Source organism: Trachypithecus francoisi, unplaced genomic scaffold, assembly GCF_009764315.1.
Source record: "Trachypithecus francoisi isolate TF-2019V2 unplaced genomic scaffold, Tfra_2.0 Lachesis_group9, whole genome shotgun sequence".
NCBI classification, from domain to species: domain Eukaryota; kingdom Metazoa; phylum Chordata; class Mammalia; order Primates; family Cercopithecidae; genus Trachypithecus; species Trachypithecus francoisi.
In genome coordinates, this window is record NW_022681474.1 from 40,541,591 (window position 1) to 40,561,051 (window position 19,461).

The window sequence follows — 19,461 nt, forward strand, 5'->3', positions numbered from 1 at the left end:
CTCAAGCTTCCCCAACCTTCCTTGTTGTCAGTTTTCATAATTATATACTCAGAATTTCACTTTTAGTAGCATCCTTCCTTCTGGAATTTCATGTCCTATTAGGATCAATATCTGTGGAAATACTATACTATACTATACTATACTATACTATACTATACTGTACTATACTATACTGAAATGCTATAGTCTCTTAAAAATAAAGCAAATCCAATCAAGAGTATTCATATATTTGTGTTCCAAAATATGCAAAGTTATCTCCAATTAGGCACGGTCACTTTCTCCTAGGGGTCTCATGTCTTCCATGCCCCCAATCTTTTTATTTTATAAGTTTGATCATGTTGGCATTTGTTCTGCTATATAATATATATTATGTTGCTACGTTTTAAATATGTTCACTAAATGCACGTCTGCCTAATTTTCCTGGTTTCCGAAAAGGATTTTCCCTCTTCACCTCTTCTTCTCTCCCCTCTCTCTATTGGAAATACCTTTCTTTTGAACAAGGTGTTCTCCTCCACTGTCACATTCTGGGCATGATGACCCATCACCATGGGTTTAGTTCAAGTTCCTTTTATTTTAGGAAGTTAGGACCAGTTTTATAGGAACAATGTCCTTGTATCATGTCAACTCCCTGTTCAAAAACCTTCAGGACCTCCTCCTCACATTTGGGATACAGCCACAAACCCTTAGCCTGGCTTCTAAGGTCCACTTAACTTTGACTTCAACGTACTGTTTTAGCCTAACCTTCCAGGCTTTCCCTATTTACACTCAGCCTTTCAAATTAACTGATCTGCTCATAGCCAGCAACATGATTTGTCCTTTTATTCGTTCACCTCTTTGGGCTTTCCCCCAGACCTTTTCTAGTTTTCTATTAATTAGAAGGTGAGTCACCAAAAAGGTCATTAAAATCAAATGTCTTTCATTGCCTTTTGTTTTTTTCTCTATGAAGAATAAAATAATTTTATGGTGCAAAATGAACTTTTGAAGACTAAGAAAGAACATAAAGTTTGGGGCCAACCAAAATTAAAAGTGACTTACAATTAATACTACCAAAGGAGGCAACCTTCCGCTGTCCTTTAAGTCAGCAAGGATTTACGAGAGTGCTTGATGATTGTGTGTTGCATTTCCTCTGTTGGAAATGATACCTAGAATTTTAGAAGCATAGATTCTGAAGGATGACTTCATACTAAGGATATTAGGAGCCCACTGTTACCCATCTCAACCTTGGGTACCTGTAATACACTGGCATTCCTACACATGCCTACATATCATTCTTATTATTCAGTCCACAGCCATTGCCAGGATAGATAAAAAGCAACCGTCATTTCACATCAGACCAAGCTAGGAAAGTACATCTTTCCTCAACCAAGAAGATGGAGTATGAACCAGACCACATGGCCCAGTGGATGGGAATTGATAGTGCATATAGTAGCTTTAAAGCAGCATCGAGCAAAATAGATTTAAATCATTCTGAAAGAAATAAATCTTAACAACGGATACATTGTGCTGAATGAAATGAAGCTCACAAAAGAATTGATTAGGAAGTATACCAAATGGAATAAAATGTAGCAGAAAGGCACATATTGGAGAGAATAAAATATGTTTCAGTCTGAGGGGGATTGAATTTACTAAGATACAACCGACCAGCTATAAAGCAGATGAATAAAATATGTAGTCAAGTCATATGGACATTCAATGGGAATAGGTTTATATAGATCAATGGCATCATGTGATCAGTTTTATTCTTCTAATTCTATGACTCATTGTGTAATATCTTTAGCTCTCTCAAGAAAATCTGGGGCTTTACCTGAATCCTGAAAGAGGGAACTCACCTTAAAGGTGTGTATGATTAATTGGAAATTAATTGGAAATAAGTTATTGTTTGTTGGCTTGTCTTGGTCCAGAGAACCATAACAATTTTCTGGAATTAGAAGGATTTTACAGTAAATTGCAATAGAGTATCACAGTGAAGACTATTGAAGCACTTTTTCTTCCAGTGAAAACTTAGTTCTACCTGGTCACTGTGCTGAAATGCTTAAAGCCATCAATGATCTTCATTTCTCTTTCTAGGAAATTTGGAAATTTTAGGTCAATATTGAAATTATCTTGCTGGGAATTTTCTCCCACATGCAAACATATTCATTAAACACTTCTGTTGTGCTTCAGTTGGAGTCCTTTGGAGAATATCATTCTCAACATGAATGAAGCTTACTTCCAGTGTTATTCACAGTGGCATATCAAGGGCAGGGGGGATGAGAGTGGTCTACTCCAGGTACAGACAATGAGGGGATGCATTGTTTGTGGAAAACTTTGAAACAATAATAAAACCAACTAAAATTTTGTGTATATTCTATGATCACGATGTACTGGCAATTCAGGCAATTAAAGTGATAAAAATACTCGTCTCTGGAAAAAAGCTGTCAGTCTAAGTAATTGCCAGGAGTTCTGTTGTATTTTAAAATAATGACTATTATTGTTAATATTTATTACATTTTAACACAGTTAAAAGTTTATCTTTTAAGACACATTGTATTCTACATGGAGTTAATCTGGAGAACTCCTAGCTCTCCAGGAAGCCTTAGCATACATGAACTTAGCTATAAATTCATAGTGGTTTGGAATTATTAGAGATCATATCACAGTCAGTATCTCTAAAACCTTGGTAGCATATATTTCTGCATTTGAACAATATATTTGAACTAGGCAGTCATAGAAAAATGATTGGAGATAAAGAAATAGGTCTTGAGTTAGTTCTGTCATTCAGTGAGACTACTTGGAGCATTTATTTGTATTTAATATTTAAAACAATAAAATACAAACCATGAAGTGTACTATTTTTTTCTTTGGTAAGTACAAATTTAAGTTTATGCATGAAGAACTCAAATATATTCGAATAATAGCTTTACATTAGAAATTTAATTTTCTTTTTAGTTGTTAATTATTTCAAAATAAAAGCAAATGAAGAAAAAAGAATAATTACTAATTACATGATTATAACTGAAAAGAATTTTGTTTTATGGAGGAAGGGGGTATTAATAATTATCTGTTCTGGGTATCAAATATGCTAGCTATGGCACTGGGTATTTTTTTTTTTTTTTTTTTTTGAGACAAAGTCTCACTCTTGTTGCCCAGGCTGGAGTGCAATGGCATGATCTCAGCTTGCTGAAACCTCTGGCTCCCAGGTTTAAGTGATTCTCCTGCCTGAGCCTCCTGAGTAGCTGGGAATACAGGTGTCCGCCACCATGCCCAGCTAATTTTTGTATTTTTAGTAGAGATGGGGTTTCACCATGTTGGCCAGGCTGGTCTCGAACTCCTGACCTCAGGTAGTACGCCTGCCTCAGCCTCCCAAAGTGCTGGGATTACAGGTGTGAGCCACCACGGCCGGCCAGCACTGGGTATTTTTATTTTTATTTTGGTTACAGATGATAAAACAATTCAAATTGCTGAAAAAATATGTAATTTGATACTTTATTAATTACCTTTTATTTTGCAACAAACCACCTCAAAATTTAATGGCTTAAAATATTAGTTATATATAAGGTCACAGTCCTGTGGGTTGGCTGGATGGTTCCTATCTGGACTGACTCAGTTGGGGCTATATGGTCGCAAATGGCCTCACATGTCTGGGGCTCAGCTGAGATGGCTGGAATCACTTTCCATGTGATCTCTCTTCTTCCAGGAAGCTAGCCTGGGCGTGTTACCTGGTGGGAGAAAGATTCCTCTAACAAGAGAAGGAAAACTCCATGCTCAAGTACCTTTTAGGCATTTACTTGTATAACATTTGTTAATGACTAATTGGACAAAACATGTTACATGGCCAAGTCCACATATGAGTGGTGGAGAACCAGACTCTACCTCTTGATGGAAGAGCAGTAAGGTTACATTGATCAGGGAAGAATATATAGAGGGAAAAGGAATTTTTGCAGCATTTTTTGTGAATAATCTACCACCTACCCTTTTTGCAGCATTTTTTGTGAATAATCTATCACCTACCCATAAGGGTTGTGTTATCTCCAGGTATTCAAGTAACATTGGCAGTAATTTCCATCTGCATACTTTGTCTCAGTTCTACTTTTTTATGTAGTTCATGTAGCCTTTTTAAATTAAATGTATTTTTTTACTTGGCATATAATACTTGTACATATTTATGGGATACCTATTGATGTTTCAATACATATAATGTATTGCATGATCAGATCAGTGTAATTAGCTTATCCCTCATCTCAAACATTTTTCATTTCTTTCTGTTGGGAACATTCAATATCCTTCTTCTAGCTGTTTGGAATGATATAATATATTATTGTTAACTGTAATCATTCTATAATTTTTTTTAACGTGATAAATTATTCCTCTTATCTGGCTGTAATTTTTCATCCTTTAACAAATCTCCCTAACCCTCTCTTTGCTTTACCCTTCCCACCCTCTTGTATTATCTCTTCCACTTTTCATTTCTATGAGATCATCTTTTTTTAGCTTCCACAATATGAGTGAGAACATGTGGTGTTTAGTTAGTTCTGTTCCTGACTTATTTCACTTAACATAATATCCTCCAGTTTTATCCATGTTGCCATGAATGACAGGATTTAATTTATTTTTATGGCTGAGTGATATTCCTTTGTGTGTATATATATCACATTTTCTTTATCTACTATTCTGTTGTTGGATACCTAGGCTGAGTCCGTATCTTGCCTATTGTGAATAGTGCTTCAAATAAACATGGGAGTGCAGATGTCTTTTTGATATGATGATTTCCTTTCCTTTATATACATTCTTAGTAGAAGGATTTCTGGATCATATGGTAGTTTTATTTGTAGTTTTTAAGGAATCTTGATACTGTTCTCCATAGTGGCTGTACTAATTTACATTCCCACCAATAGTGTAAAGAGTTCCCTTTTTTCTCTGTCCTTACCAACATTTGTTACTTTTTGTCTTTTTGATAATGGCCATCCTAACTGGGGTGAGATGATATCTCATTGGTGTTTTGATTTATGTTTCCTTGATGATTAGTGATGTTGAGTATTTGAAAATATATTTCTTGGCCAATTGTATGTCTTCTTTTGAGCAATGTCTGTTCAGATCATTTGCCCCTTTTCATTCTTAATTTTTTCCTTCACTCATTGGTTGTTCAGGAGTATGTTGTTTGATTTCCATGTATCCGTACAGTTTCCAGCATTCCTTTTGTTATTGACTTCCAGTTTTATTCTATTGTTGTCTGAGAAGATGCTTGATATAATTTTGATTGATCAAAATTTGATGAGACTTGTTTTGTGGCGTAATATATGGTCTATCCCAGAGAATGTTGCATCTGCTGATAAGAATGTGTATGCTGTAGCTGTTGGGTACAATGTTACTTAAATGTCTGTTAAGGCCATTTGGTCTCTGGTGCAGTTTAATTCCAATGTTTCTTTGTTGATTTTCTTTCTAGATGATCTGTCCAATGCTGAGAGTAAGGTGTTGAAGTCCCCAGCTATTATTGTATTGGGGTCTATCTGTCCCTTTAGATCTAATAATATTTCAGTGCTCTGGTGTTGGGTGCATATATATTTATAATTCTTATATTCTCTTGCTTAATTGATTCCTTTGTTGTATAATATCCTTCTTTATCTCTTTTTAGAACTTTGACTTGAAGTCTGTTTTGAGTGATATAAGTGTAGCCACTTATGCTTGTTTTTGGTTTCTCCTAGTGTGGGATATCTTTTTCCATCTCTTCAGTTCAAGTCTATAGATGTCTTTACATGTGAGGTGAGGGTGAGTCTCTTGTCAACAGCATATAATTGGATCTTTTTCTTTTTAAATCCATTCATCTTGTCTATGTTTTTTAATTGGATAATTTAATCCATTTACATTCAAGGTTATTATTGATAGGTGAGGACTTACTCTTGTCATTTTATTCATTGTTTCCTGGTTGTTTGGTATGTCTTGTTCTTTACTTCCTCACTTATTATTTAATTTTGCACTTGGATGTTCTCTGTAGTGACAGGTTTCTCTTTTTCTTTTGTGTATTGCCTTGCTTCTTTTCTCTTTCTTCCTTGTGTATTGTCTCTACCAGCAAGTTTTATAGCCATTTTTTGCATGTTTTCATGATGGTGATTATTATTTTCCAGATGTAAGGCTTCCTTGAGAATTTCTTGTAAGGCCAATCTAGTGGTGATAAATCCACTTAGTTTTAGCTTGTCTGAAAAATATTTTGTTTCTCCTTAATTTCTAAAGGATAGCTTTGCTAGGTATAATATTCTTGGCTGGCATTTTTTTTTCTTTTAGTACTTTGAATATGTCATCCCATTCTCTCTTGGCCTATAAGGTTTCTGCTGAGAACCTATTATTAATGTAATGAGGGTTCCCTTATATGTGACTTGATGCTTTTCTCTTGCTGTTTTTAGGATTCAATCTTTGTCTTTGACTTTTGACAATTTGAGCATAATGTGCTTCCAAGAAAACCTGTTTGGAGTGACTCTATTTGGAGTTCCTTGATCTTCCTGGATCTGGATGTCTATCTTTCTCTCAAGACTTGGAAAATTTTCAGCTATTAATTCATTAAGTATGTTTTCTGCACCCTTTTCCTTCTCTTAAATATATGAACTACACAAATTCATATGCCATCCTTGTCCAGGGGCCATGCTAATCTTCTCTGTATTGTTATAATTTGAGTATAGGTACCACTGAAGTGAGCATTTTTAATAAATAACTTTTGATAAGATGGCCAATATCAGCAAATGGATTACTTCTTGCCAGCTTAGCAACCCCACTGGAAAGAGAGCTCTTTCCAATAGTTCAAGACAAAATGTGAAGACTGACTTTTATTGGCTGGATTGGCTTGCATTTCTTTTCTTTCTTTTTCTTTTCTTCTTCTTCTTCTTCTTTTTTTTTTTTTTGAGACAGGGTCTCACTTTGTCGCCCAGGCTGGAGTGCAGTGCTGTGATCTCAGCTTACTGCAAGCTCCGCCTCCGGTTCATGCCATTCTCCTGCCTCAGTCTCCTGAGTAGCTGGGACTACAGGTGCCTGCCACCACACCTGGCTAAATTTTTTTTTTTTTTTTTTTGCATTTTTTAGTAGAAACAGGGTTTCACCATGTTAGCCAGAATGGTCTCGATCTCCTGACCTCGTGATCCACGTGCCTTGGCCTCCCAAAGTGCTGGTTAAAGGCATGAGCCACTGCACCCAGCTGGCTTGCATTTCAATGTTTGAACTAATCACCTGGGTCAGACCCACACCTCATACCAGGAACTGAGCTCAGGTCCATCAGAATCATATGAAAAGAAAAGTGGAAAGCACTGGTTCTAAAAAAAAAAAAAAAAAATGACACCCTGGTTGTTATGAAATGAAGAGTGAATTAACGCTGGACATGCAAAAATAAGAGCCTTTGCCTACACTCTTGTGCTTAGGTCATAGTATCAAGGAGATAATTAGATTTAGGCATTTCTACTTAGGTTTATTGTTATTTAAACTCACTTCTCATAAGCCTTGAAAAGCAACACACATACCTTCAATAATGAGTCTGCAAGTTGAACTTTAAATATTTGCTTTACATATTTTTGAAAGTCATGTGCAAAAACATTTTTATAAACATACTTATAAAGATAGATAACATTTCTGCAGGATAAACCCATCATGTAAACCCGTTGATGAGCCACATGTGCACAACAGGTGGATTATAACTAAAAAACAAATGTAGAGTGACATTTGAGCCATCTTGATAGGTTTATGGAGTTGTTGGAGAAGGAAAAATATTGGTGGGGAACAAAATTGTTGGCAATAAAATTAGAAAACAAGCCTCATGCAATCTCAGCTACTTGAGAGGCTGAGGTGGGAGGATCATTGAGGTTAGGAATTCAAGGCCACCCTGGGCAACATAGCAAGACCCTATCTCTAACAAAATAAAAAATAAATTAGTCAGATATGGTGGTATGCACTGGTAGTCCCAACTATCCAGGAGGCAGAGGTGGGAGGATCACTTGAGCCTAGGAATTCAGGGTATGTGCATGCCACTGTACTCCAGCCTGGACAACAACGTGAGACTCCATTTCTTAAAGAAAACCAAAAGCCTTCAAATGCATATAATCTAGAATCAGGAATCAGCTGGGTTCTCAGTGACTGAAATCTTTACCACCAGTATTCACTCATGCTAGCCTCATGCTCCCAGCCTGCTCCACTCATGCACCCACTTCTCATCAGCATGCTTTATTTTCTGAATGATTCTCAGTGAAAAGAACAAAGTGGGGTGATGGAAAGTACAGTCACTTGGCATTCAGGTTTAGGTTCTGGCTCTGGCACTGTGGGACGTTTATAAGTCTTTTCCCATTTCTGGGTCTCAGCCACATCTTCTGTCAAGTGAAAGATTAGGGTAACTGATCTCAAATAACTCTCTGGCATATATGTGTTCGGCACTTGCAGCTTCTCTGATTGGTCTTGGGTTATTCAACATCTTTCCTCTACAACTTACTTGGCCCTAGGCTTGGAGAACGGGCACTAACTTCTTCTGTACAGATTCTTTCCCAAGCTTCCAAATCCATGGCCTTTTGTTTTGAGGTTCTGCTGACCCCTGTTTTTTTCCGCAAAGTGAATCCTCTTGACAAATTCATGCTTTCTAGCAAGCTTACCAGGGGAAAGTCATGCTGGCCAGGGTGGCTTGTGACACTCTGTTTCCACAGCTGGCTCTGGCCTGTGCCTAATTGCTGCTGCACCTGATTGCTGCTGTGCCTGATTGTTGCCAGCCATTTGCCCTTTCTTAAGCCCTTGCTAACCATTTTCTCTACAGAATATACATGTTGTGTGCCCTAACATAATTTTCCTCATAAGGAAATAGAATCATTTTCATAGAACTTTGCAATGTTGTTAACATTAGCATTTTGGGGAAAGTCTTCTTTGTAGTTGTTTATAATCTCATTTTCAAATTGAAAAAAAATTCAAATGATATCTTCAGAAGGATACGTTCCAAACATTAAATGATTGATCTTTACTTTGGAAGATACCTCTTGGGTCACCTTTTCATCTCTAGAAAGTTGATTACAAGGCAAACTTGTTTCTGATGAAGTGTTTCAATGTGCTTTATTATAATCTGGGACCACAAAAGGAATTTCCAACAAACTTTTTTTTTTTTTTTTTAAAGATCATCAATTTATCTCATTCTGTCTTTCTTATGCTTTTGCAAAAAATTTTTATCAGTTTACAGCAATATGAAATTCAAAGAAAAATCAAAATAGAAAAAAATGGAGTTGATGTGCTGTTTTAATTTGGTGATGATTCTACTGAGGCATTCTTGCCAAGTTTGCATGATGGTTACTTTATCTTTTTTGCCTTTTAGACTCAATAAGATATTCTTCCATAGCACATTGCTCAAGCTTCTACATAACTCATCTCACATATTTACAATGTTTTGTCCCATTGGACTATAAGCCGAGGCAGGGATGGGAGCTTGTTCATTCTTGGATCCCTACCATCTTGCATAGTGCTTGCTATGTAGAAAGCACGAATAGGCTCAAGTGGAAGAATGCTATGTAGGAGCAAGAATAATATGTAGGGATAAAATATTGAACATGAATAAATATTGAAACAAAGAAATAAATTGATTTTGGTGATAGGTGACCCTGAAAGGGATAAAAGTGTAACTCAGAGGCCCTCCTATGTTATAGTGGCAAAACCTCTGTCAACTCTGATGTCTTCTGCTACAGGTTAAAAAAGAATGGAAAGCTCTATTCAACCATCTAAAACTCTGCCTTCATAATAATGATGGATTTGCTGTCATCGTAACTCATTCGTAGGTAATCTTGCAAGAGCTAAACCTTGCAACTACTGCCATTTGGAAGGGTTCCTTCCATTCACTCTAAGGGAAACCTGAGAATCTGAGTTCATTTACTTTTTATTCCCCCTTTTAGCAGTAATATGTTCATTTACCTTTAATGTTGAAAGGAAGCAGGTTGAGGCCAGGCATGATGGCTCATGCCTGTAATCCCAACACTTAGGGAGGCCAAGACCGGCAGATCACTTGAGGCCAGGAGTTCAAGACCAGCCTGGCCAACATAGCAAAACCCTGCCTCTACTAAAAATGCAAAAAATTAGCCAGGCGTGGTGGTACATGCCTGTAGTCCCACTTACTTGGGAGGCTGAGGCATGAGAATTGCTTGAACCCAGGAGGCAGAGGTTGCAGTGAGCTGAGATTGTACCACTACACTCCAACCTGGGTGACAGAGCAAGACTTTGTCTAAAAAACAAACAAACAAACAAACAAAAAGAGGAGGCAGATTGAAATAATGTGTTTTCCATTTGCAAGTGGCATGGTCATTGTAGTTGAAGGCATGTCCACTGCAAGTATTTCAATCAGCTCGACTGCTTCTCATGCTGTTTGCTCAATTTAGCACTTCAGATTTTGCTCTCTTAAATTCCAGCTTTATCCCATAGGAGAGGAGCAGATTTCTATGTCTCATCTCTCATCCGTTTTAATTCTTTGGGAGAGGAGTCCTGAGTACTAAACAGAAAGGTACGCATGGAGAAATGTAAAACATATTTTCAGGCACCTTTGTGAAAGGAAAATTTAATGGGACATTATAGTACTATGGGAAATGAAGAGAGGTAAGAATCATGCCCCATGCTTAACCTTTTGGACTCATCTTTGCCAATTTCTATGTGCAGCTCAGTAAATTAAATAAGCTTTCCTTAGCCTGAAACTGTCTGTGATAATGCAACCTTTCATTGAGGTATCACAGACAGACATGCAGCGTTCAAGACAGGGGCCTGACACCTTTCAAAAGTGAAGGAACCTGTGGCAATTTTAAACATTCCAACCATATTAATTCCAGTGACAGTTATCCTCTAAGTCATTTGAAATGGATTCTCCCTCTTCAACTTTCGAAACTTATATTTGATCCCCATGACCTCTGGGGCCTGCACAGGGGCACTCTGTGTGACTGAGTGTGTGAACAGCAGGAGGCAGAAGCAGGAAATTGTTGATCCCATCCAATTTATGTCTTTCCTCATCTTTTAGCCGTTCTCTGTACCTTATTCATGTTTCTAAGGAGAAGCCTTACATTTCCAAAGGAAAGGTTGAATAACAGTTTGGAGTTCTTTCTTTGAGGGCAATGTTTTTATTATTGCTCTTCCACCCAGGCTGAAAGTTGAGTGTCATCTGTCAAGCATCAGCAGCTATAGGCGCTTCACAATCAATATAGGGCTCAGTGGTTCTCATCAAGCACTATTGAGCCCTGGTTAATAGAGTTGCTTCTTTTCATGTGCTCACACTCAGTGCAGCCAAATTCTGCCTTCTCTGTCCTGGGAGCACACAGGGACCTGTGCCCTTCTCCAACGGTAGGACCATTCTCAGGAAGTGCTCCTCACTTTCCACATGGTCAGGAAGTTTTAGATGTCTATAACAAGCACAGGGGAGGCTTGGTATGGAGCCCAGTGTTTATACTTGAGAGTGCTGGGGAAATGGTCACAGAAGACTCATCAGGCCCTTATGGGCTGAGTCCCAAGGTACATTGGTTATTGTTGGGGAAGAGTCAGATCTTCAGCTTTCCATGTGTGTTGGTTTGATGTTATTACTAGTCATTCACATGTTAGAAATGGCCTTATTAGTTCATGTCTAAGAAACTAATTTACAAACCAAAAGACTAACATCTTTTTTTTTTTTGAGGCGGAGTCTCGCTCTGTCGCCCGGACTGGAGTGCAGTGGCTAGATCTCAGCTCACTGCAAGCTCCGCCTCCTGGGTTTACGCCATTCTCCTGCCTCAGCCTCCCGAGTAGCTGGGACTACAGGCGCCCGCCACCTCGCCTGGCTAGTTTTTGTATTTTTAGTAGAGACGGGGTTTCACCGTGTTAGCCAGGATGGTCTCGATCTCCTGACCTCGTGATCTGCCCGTCTCGGCCTCCCAAAGTGCTGGGATTACAGGCTTGAGCCACTGCGCCCGGCCAGACTAACATCTTATTTCCGTTTGCGTGAGGGATGATGTTCAGGAAACCACCAAACTGTTTACATTTGCATTCTAGGTACCTTCTCTCTTGGTATTAGGCTAACTGACAAAGTAAATTAATCATCTGCAAGATTTCTAAGTAAGAATGGATGATGGCATAGCTGTTAAGGTTACAAGTCAAATAGCCTGCGTTTGGAATCCTGGCCATCACCCTTAATCTCTACATGATCTCAGACCAGTTATTTACCCTCTTTAAGCCTTGATTAACTGATCTAGAAAATGAGATACTAAGAGCACTTACCTCATAGAGTTGTTGGGAGGATTAACCAGGATAATAAAAAAATGTGTATGAAAATGCTTGGCATATAATAAGTATACAATAAATATTCACACTAGTATTCATAGTATAATAATCATCATCTTTTTTGTAATAAAGGTAATTGGATATGTTCTTAAGCCATTTCATCCTATAATGTTAGAATCTGGAGATTTACACCTGTTTCTCGATTACCTGTTAGCTGCTAGAGGAAGACTGATAATTTTTTATTTACCAACTCTTCTTTCTCTAGATCCTGTGTTGCTTTTTTGTGTTTATGAATACGTATTTAACTACTATTTATAGAACATTTGCTATATGCAGTAATATTGTGCTCTTCATCATATTATCTAATTTAGTTCTCACAATACCTGTTTGAGGAAAGAGTCATTATCTCAATTTTTCAAATAGGAAACTAAGTGCAGGGAAGGAAGAAAAGTGAGGAGGTAGAACAGCTGGGACTTCAGCTTAGGTCTGTCTACTAAATTCCATGTCTATGACACTAGGCTATCTTGCCTCTTTATTTATAACTCAGTATATTAGACCTTGAGTTAATTAGATTATTACTATTTTATATTTATTACAAAGTGGCATTTTTGATGAGTTTTGAGAAATGCCCTAGTATATTTACATAAATTGAATGGATGACAATTTGAAACTTAATTTCAGAATTTCACAGGTTAGAATTTAAAAACTAGACTTGTAACAGGAGATGAGTTTGTTTTGATTCCAGAGAACATTCAATCTCCGGGTGATGATCCAATTAATACAGGCTGGAGTTTCCCAGAAAGCTCTTATGGGAAAATGATACAGCAGGGACACATTATCAAGAGTGCTGATAAATTCAAATTGTAACTAACCTCCCTTAGATAGACCCAAGATAGTCATGCCTCCTTCTATAGGGACTCTTTGGGGCATGATAGACCAGATGCCATGATAAAGAATGGCATTCCCATAGTTGAGATGAATTTCCACAGGTCACCATATGCAGCTTCCTTTCTTGGCAAGAATATCCTTAACTTTATGCACATAGTTTTTTAAACAGCTATTTTCAGGTATAATTCACGTACTATATCATTTACCCATTTAAATTATATAATTCAATGATTGTTGACATATTACACTATAACTCTTAAAATTGTGGTAAAAATATATATAAAAAACTTACCATTTAAACTTTTAAGCATACAATTCAGTGGGATTAATGATATTCAAAGTATTGTGCGACCATCACAACTATTTATTTCCAAACCCTTTTTTATCACTCCAATAGAAACTCTATAATTATTAAGCAATAACCCCCTCTTTCTCCACTTTCCAGCCCTGGTAACCTCTATTCTATTTCTGCCTCTATGAATTTGCCTATCTGCTTCATATAAGTGGAATCATGCAATATCTGTCCTTTTATGTCTAGCTTATGGACATAAACTTTGAAAACAAAGTTTATCCGTGTAGAAGCATGTTTCAGAAATACATTCTTTTTGATGGCCAAATAATATTCCATTGTAAACATAATATTCTGGAATGAAGATGTGGATTCCATCTATAGCTGTCAATCTTGTGAGTAAAATCACCAGTTTTGTGTGAAATGTCTCATTTGACACAACTGACTTGGAAAACATGTTGAGGATATTTCTAGAATGGTACCCAGTCTATTGAGCCCTTTATTATTATTTAGTCGGTGTTTTCCTTGAAATCAGTTCACTTTTAAAATGTCTTAAATACTTATCTTATTTTGTTCTAATTAATGTTCATGAAGTCCCTAGGTTACATAATATTGCATATTGCTATTAAAATGACTTACATATATTTGTTCTGCATACCTCCTAAAATGTATCTTCTACCTCAGCCACATAGAGGCTATCAATCACTTCTCTAATTCCTAAACTTGAGGGGTGGGCTTTGTGTCAGTATATGCTAGAGTGCCAAATTCCCTGTGGAACAGAAATGAAGTGGAGAGGAATTGTAACAAATATAACCTGGTGTGAAGGCCAAAGTTAATGCTAACCCAACCCCTAACCCTGGGAGTCAATTAGTAGGTTCAGGTCTGGGCCAAATGTGCTTCTTATCAGCTGTGTGATCTTGACACATAGTCCTCTGTGCCTTAGTTTCCTCTCTGTCTTAAGCAGGTTGAAGTAGATCATCTCCTCCTGTTCCTCGTTCCTGGATGTCCTGCTTCTCTCCCACATTCAGGAATGACAGGGCTAGTGTGTGCTTCTGCACTTGCCCTCCATGGGGCTGTACTGGAGGGATTTCCATTTCTTTGGCTTTATGGTATTTACACCTCTCTCCTTTCACTTCCCTCACCCCTAATATATTAGATCAGACTCGATCTGGTGTAACTCTTAATGATTTCCTTTTTAAGGAGAACATTAGAAGAGCTTGCATCAAGGACATCACTTACCTTCATTTAGAACTATGGGCATCTGTGCTGTGTCCATTTCTTGCAGCGATAAAATGGCAGTAAATCAGGAAAAAATGCCATGCCCTTCAGAACCTCGAGAATGAGCTCTGGAGCATTCTGCTTACAGGGATGTAGGCTTGTCAGTGAGTAAATCAGCTCTGTCCTTACGCCCCCATTGCATCAGGGAAATCTCTGACTAGGTGGGATGGGTTTGACATGTCAGTCAATCTCTCTCTACCCCCATTTGAGGTTGAGAGTGTATCTCTCCCTTGTTTTCTCCCAGCATATTTAGTGAGCTTATTGGCCCCCTAGGTTTTATTGCCAGCCACAGCTTAGTCCTTGTCAGAGAGATTATTATATGAACCCTGGGTGACTTCTGACTGTAGAAGGGCCCTGGATTTACATTTTTGCATTCCAAAGTCAGGAATATAAATGACTAATGGAACACTGGGCCACCGAATATTTATATATCTATTTTGAAATTTACATTTCTCCCTTTCTTATGATGGGGTTTGCTGCTCCCAGGGTCGTAGTTGATGGGCCAGTAGCATCCGTGCTGACATAAAGCAATCATCCGGGGAGAGTGCTTCCCAGCCCCAGTGGCGCACAGTGATGTGCTGCAGGTTATTATACCAGCAATTCAGCAGTAATCGAACCCCCCATCTCCCTGGCCCTATCCCTGCTTCCCTTTTATGATGTCCAATAAATTTTACATGCTCCAATTTGCCTCATCCACCACCCTAATACTGTTTGAATTAAGAATCTCTTCCATAGCTTTCAACAATGGAAACTTTGCTTTCTCCAAAATTATTTATAAAGACCACTGGTGACTGTGCCAGAAAGGAGGCTGGACTGTGCACATTTGCTGATCCATATAGAAGATGGGGTTGCCCGGTTATTGAACTTGCCGACTACATGATATATTGAGATGGAAGAGGATGTCTATAGATACACACTAAGTTGTTTTGAATGAAAAAACTGTGTTAAATTAGGAATTTTTTAAAAAATAGAGCATCCATTTGAAAGTTCTCTGGTCCCTGATACTTTTCACAATATATAGTAAATTTAATCATAGCAGTAACAACAATAATAGCAACACTACTTAAGCATTTACTAGTGGCTGAGTTATTCTAAGCCCTTTGCATGCATTTTAAAATTCCAACAGTCCCATGAGATTAAGCCTTTTTATAAACCTGCTTATAAAGGTGGAAATAGGTTCAGAGAGGTTAAGTTCCTCAAGATTACATGGCTAGTAAGCAACAGGGCTAGGACTAGATGTTGTATTGTCTGATACCTGTTTTTTTTTTTTTTTTAAGACAGAGTCTCACTGTGTTGCCCAGGCTGGAGTGCAGTGGCGGGATCTCGGCTCACTGCAAGCTCTACCTCCTGGGTTTACGCCATTCTCCTGCCTCAGCCTCCTGAGTAGCTGGGACTACAGGTGCCCGCCACCACGCCCGGCTAATTTTTTGTATTTTTTTTTTTTATAGAGGCGGGGTTTCACCGTGTTGGCCAGGATGGTCTCGATCTCCTGACCTTGTGATCCAGCCACCTTGGCCTCCCAAAGTGCCGGGATTACAGGTGTGAGCCACCGCGCCTGGCCCGATACCTGTTTTTAACATTACCTAGTAATACCATGTGGTATAGGCAGGAAGCAGAGATCTTGAGATGAATGTTAGTAAATTTCTCATTCACTCAAGCCACTCACCTTTTCTCATTCTCTCAAGCCACTCCCCTTTTTGTTCCCCATCAGTATGTACAAAGCATCTACTCTGTGCACACCCTGTTCTGAACACTGGATATCAATACAGTAGTGAAGATGGCCCACAGTCCCTACTCTTGTGGAGTTAATATTTTAATTAGTCAGACAATAGACAAGTAAAGAAATAAACCATGCACTTTCTAACATTGACTGGTGCCTCAAAGAAAATGCATGAGAGCAACACAATGGAAAGTGTCCAGTTGGGGAGGGGAGCTATTTTCACTAGGATGCCAACAAAGGCTTCCCTGAAGACAGGGCATTTGAGCTGAGACCTAAATGATGAAGATGGCTGGGAGCTGGTGTATAGAGCATAGGGTTCAACTAGAGGAAAGGCAACTGTAAAGACACAAGTCAGGAATCAGTGCCTTGTGTTGGAAAGCCAGGAGGAAGACCAGAGTGGCTGAAGCATTATTAGCTGTGGAGAGAGAGTAGAGTATGAAGTCAGGAGATTGGCAGACCTCAGGGCATACAGAGCAGGGCAGGAGTGTGGATGCCATGGTGTTTTCAGTTCTTTCAATCAATATTTTACTGCCTGCAGCCCATTTTCTTTTACAGCCTGTCTTCTTTTCCTTCTGCTTTGACTCGAATCTTACCTCATAATGGGCATTTTAATCCTCTCTGTGATGCAATCCAATGCTTCTTGCTGGGCACCTTGCTTTGTTCCAGCTCAGGGCAGCATTTAAAAAGAACAGAGGAAGTCTCCAGCTGAGAGGAGCTCAGGAAGGAGTGCAGGTTGCAATCTAAGAGCTCTAATTAAATCAATGCCATGCACATCCTGTCCACAAAGCTGGGGGCAATTGAATGCTCTTTACTGACGCCATGATATACACTTAAGAGCTGTGTGACTTCACAGAAGCAATTAAATTGGCCCATTTAATCAGCGGTAAGGCCACCATCAATAACAATTATTATTTTTATTGATTTGATAAGTGCACAGTAGAAATAATCACAGAGAATAGCTATCTCTTTCCCCCTGTCCTTTGCCTAAATGCTAAACCCTAGGCTACCCAGGCCAAATCTAAAGTGACCTCTTGAACAATTTTTCTACAGATCTATATGTAATCAAGAATTCCTAGCTTGACTAGGCGACTCATGCCTCTAATCCCAGCACTTTGAGCGGCCAAGGTGGGTGAACTGCATGAATTCAGGAGTTCGAGGCCAGCCTGAGCAACATGGCAAAACCCCATTTCTACAAAAAGTACAAAAATTAGCTGGGTGTGGTGGCATGCACCTGTAATCCCAGCTACTTGGGAGGCTGAGGTGGGAGGATCCCTTGAGCCTGGGAGGTGGAGGTTGCAGTAAGCCAAGATCATGCCACTGCACTGCAGCCTGGGCAGCAGAGTGAGACCATGTCTTGAAAAAAAGGAATTCCTACCTTATAAAATTTCCATGCTAAAAAAAAAATCCATGCTTTTTCATTGAAACAAAACTTTTCAACTTTCCAGTCCTTTGACTGGTAACAGAGGAATACTCCCTATGGCAAATAATTAAATCTGCATTTTCTCTTTCAGTCGCATCCATCTTGTTTATTATTTTCCTATAGCTGAAACTATGATCTCATTTTGGCCAGAAATGTAGGTTCAGTGACAGAAAACAGGCCTGGACATTGCCTAGCTGTGGATATATACATGATTATGTGGCTGTTACAGAACCTAAAAACAAGGAAGATCTAAGTGCCATTATATATAAGAAGCTGCTTTTACCCCAAGACTTTTATTATCTGTCTCCGTCTCACTGATAGTTTGGCATCTTTACATATGTAGTTCCAAAAATCTGAATTACTTCCACTTGCCTTCTTGCTAATTAATTCCATATACTTGTGACCAAGGAAGAGAAGCAGACTCAAAGTATACCACAATTGGAGTCCAGTCTTAGGGAATGAAAGCATGCAACTTGATTCAGGGAGAAAGAAGGGGCCCTGATTTATGTGTGCAGTCACCCAGTAAGAAAAGCTAAAATGTTTATGGGCTACATCCCTCTCCACTATCCCACTGTAAGAGATCCATAAAGGAAAAGGGAGGGATTGTTGGTCTTCCACAGTACTTCTCCTGGAGGATAGCATATCATTATTCCTACCTAACTTCATGAAAGGTAAAAGTCTCAGGAATCTTGAATGACAACCACAGAGATACCCCCATCCCACCATTCACCTTGGATTTTTGGCCAGGTTGGCTTCTCTGGGGGAAGAGGGTTATAATCTATTGATACATGGACACATCGGTAAACTAAATTTAAATCCTCCTCAATGGACTTGGTGCCACGTGGGACTTGTATGGGGCATTGCTCTCACAGTTCTCATTCAAGAGCTGCTTTGTCTCTAGATAGTTCTGCAGCTCTTCAATAGAACCTGAGATCCATGGTCTGTGAGGAGAAACAGTGACCCAGGTGGTATCAGATGTTTTTATATGTACCCATGAATGACTTCCCACATCACAAAGGTTTGGGAAATATATTAAATTCAGTTTACCTTTTATGCATTAACAAGATACATTAGCATGAGGGCTTTGAGATTCTATAATAATATCTCAGCATTTTCCAAACAGACTCAGTCAAGGAACCCTTTGTCAGAGCAGGCCTATTCCCCAGAATATACATTGGAAAAGCTGGTCTGGAGGCCTGTATTAGTCTGTTCTCACACTGCTATAAAGATGCTACCTGAGTCTGGGTAATTTATAAAGAAAGGAGGTTTAATTGACTCACAGTTCCACATGGCTGGGGAGGCCTCAGGAAACTCACAGTCATGGTGGAAGGCAAAGGAGAAGCAAGGCACAACTTACGTGGCAGGGAGAGAGAGCAAAGGGGGAACTGCCAAAAGCTTCTAAAACCATCAACTCTGGTGAGAACTCACTATCCCGAGAACAGCATGGAGGAACCTGCCACCATGATCCAATCACCACCCACCAGGTCCCTCTTTCAACATGTGGGGATTACAATTCAAGATGAGATTTAGGTGGGGACACAGAGCCAAACCATATCAAGGACTAACCACTTATTTTTTTTTTCCTATAGTCTTGCATGTATACCTATACATGGGGTGAGCATCCTCTCACTTAGGGCAAAATTTTTAGTGAGGAATTCTATG

The 19,461-nt window shown here is 38.8% G+C and overlaps 1 protein-coding gene and 1 non-coding gene across 5 annotated transcripts in view; one reads left to right on the top strand and one right to left on the bottom strand.

Moving 5' to 3' along the window:
• The window catches only part of LRMDA (leucine rich melanocyte differentiation associated), a 1,134,568-nt gene that overhangs the window by 825,081 nt on the left and 290,026 nt on the right, over positions 1–19,461 (top strand). The window lies entirely within an intron of this gene.
• On the bottom strand, positions 6,566–6,667 carry LOC117082967. The gene has a single exon (XR_004436880.1). It is a non-coding gene; the product is annotated as a U6 spliceosomal RNA (small nuclear RNA).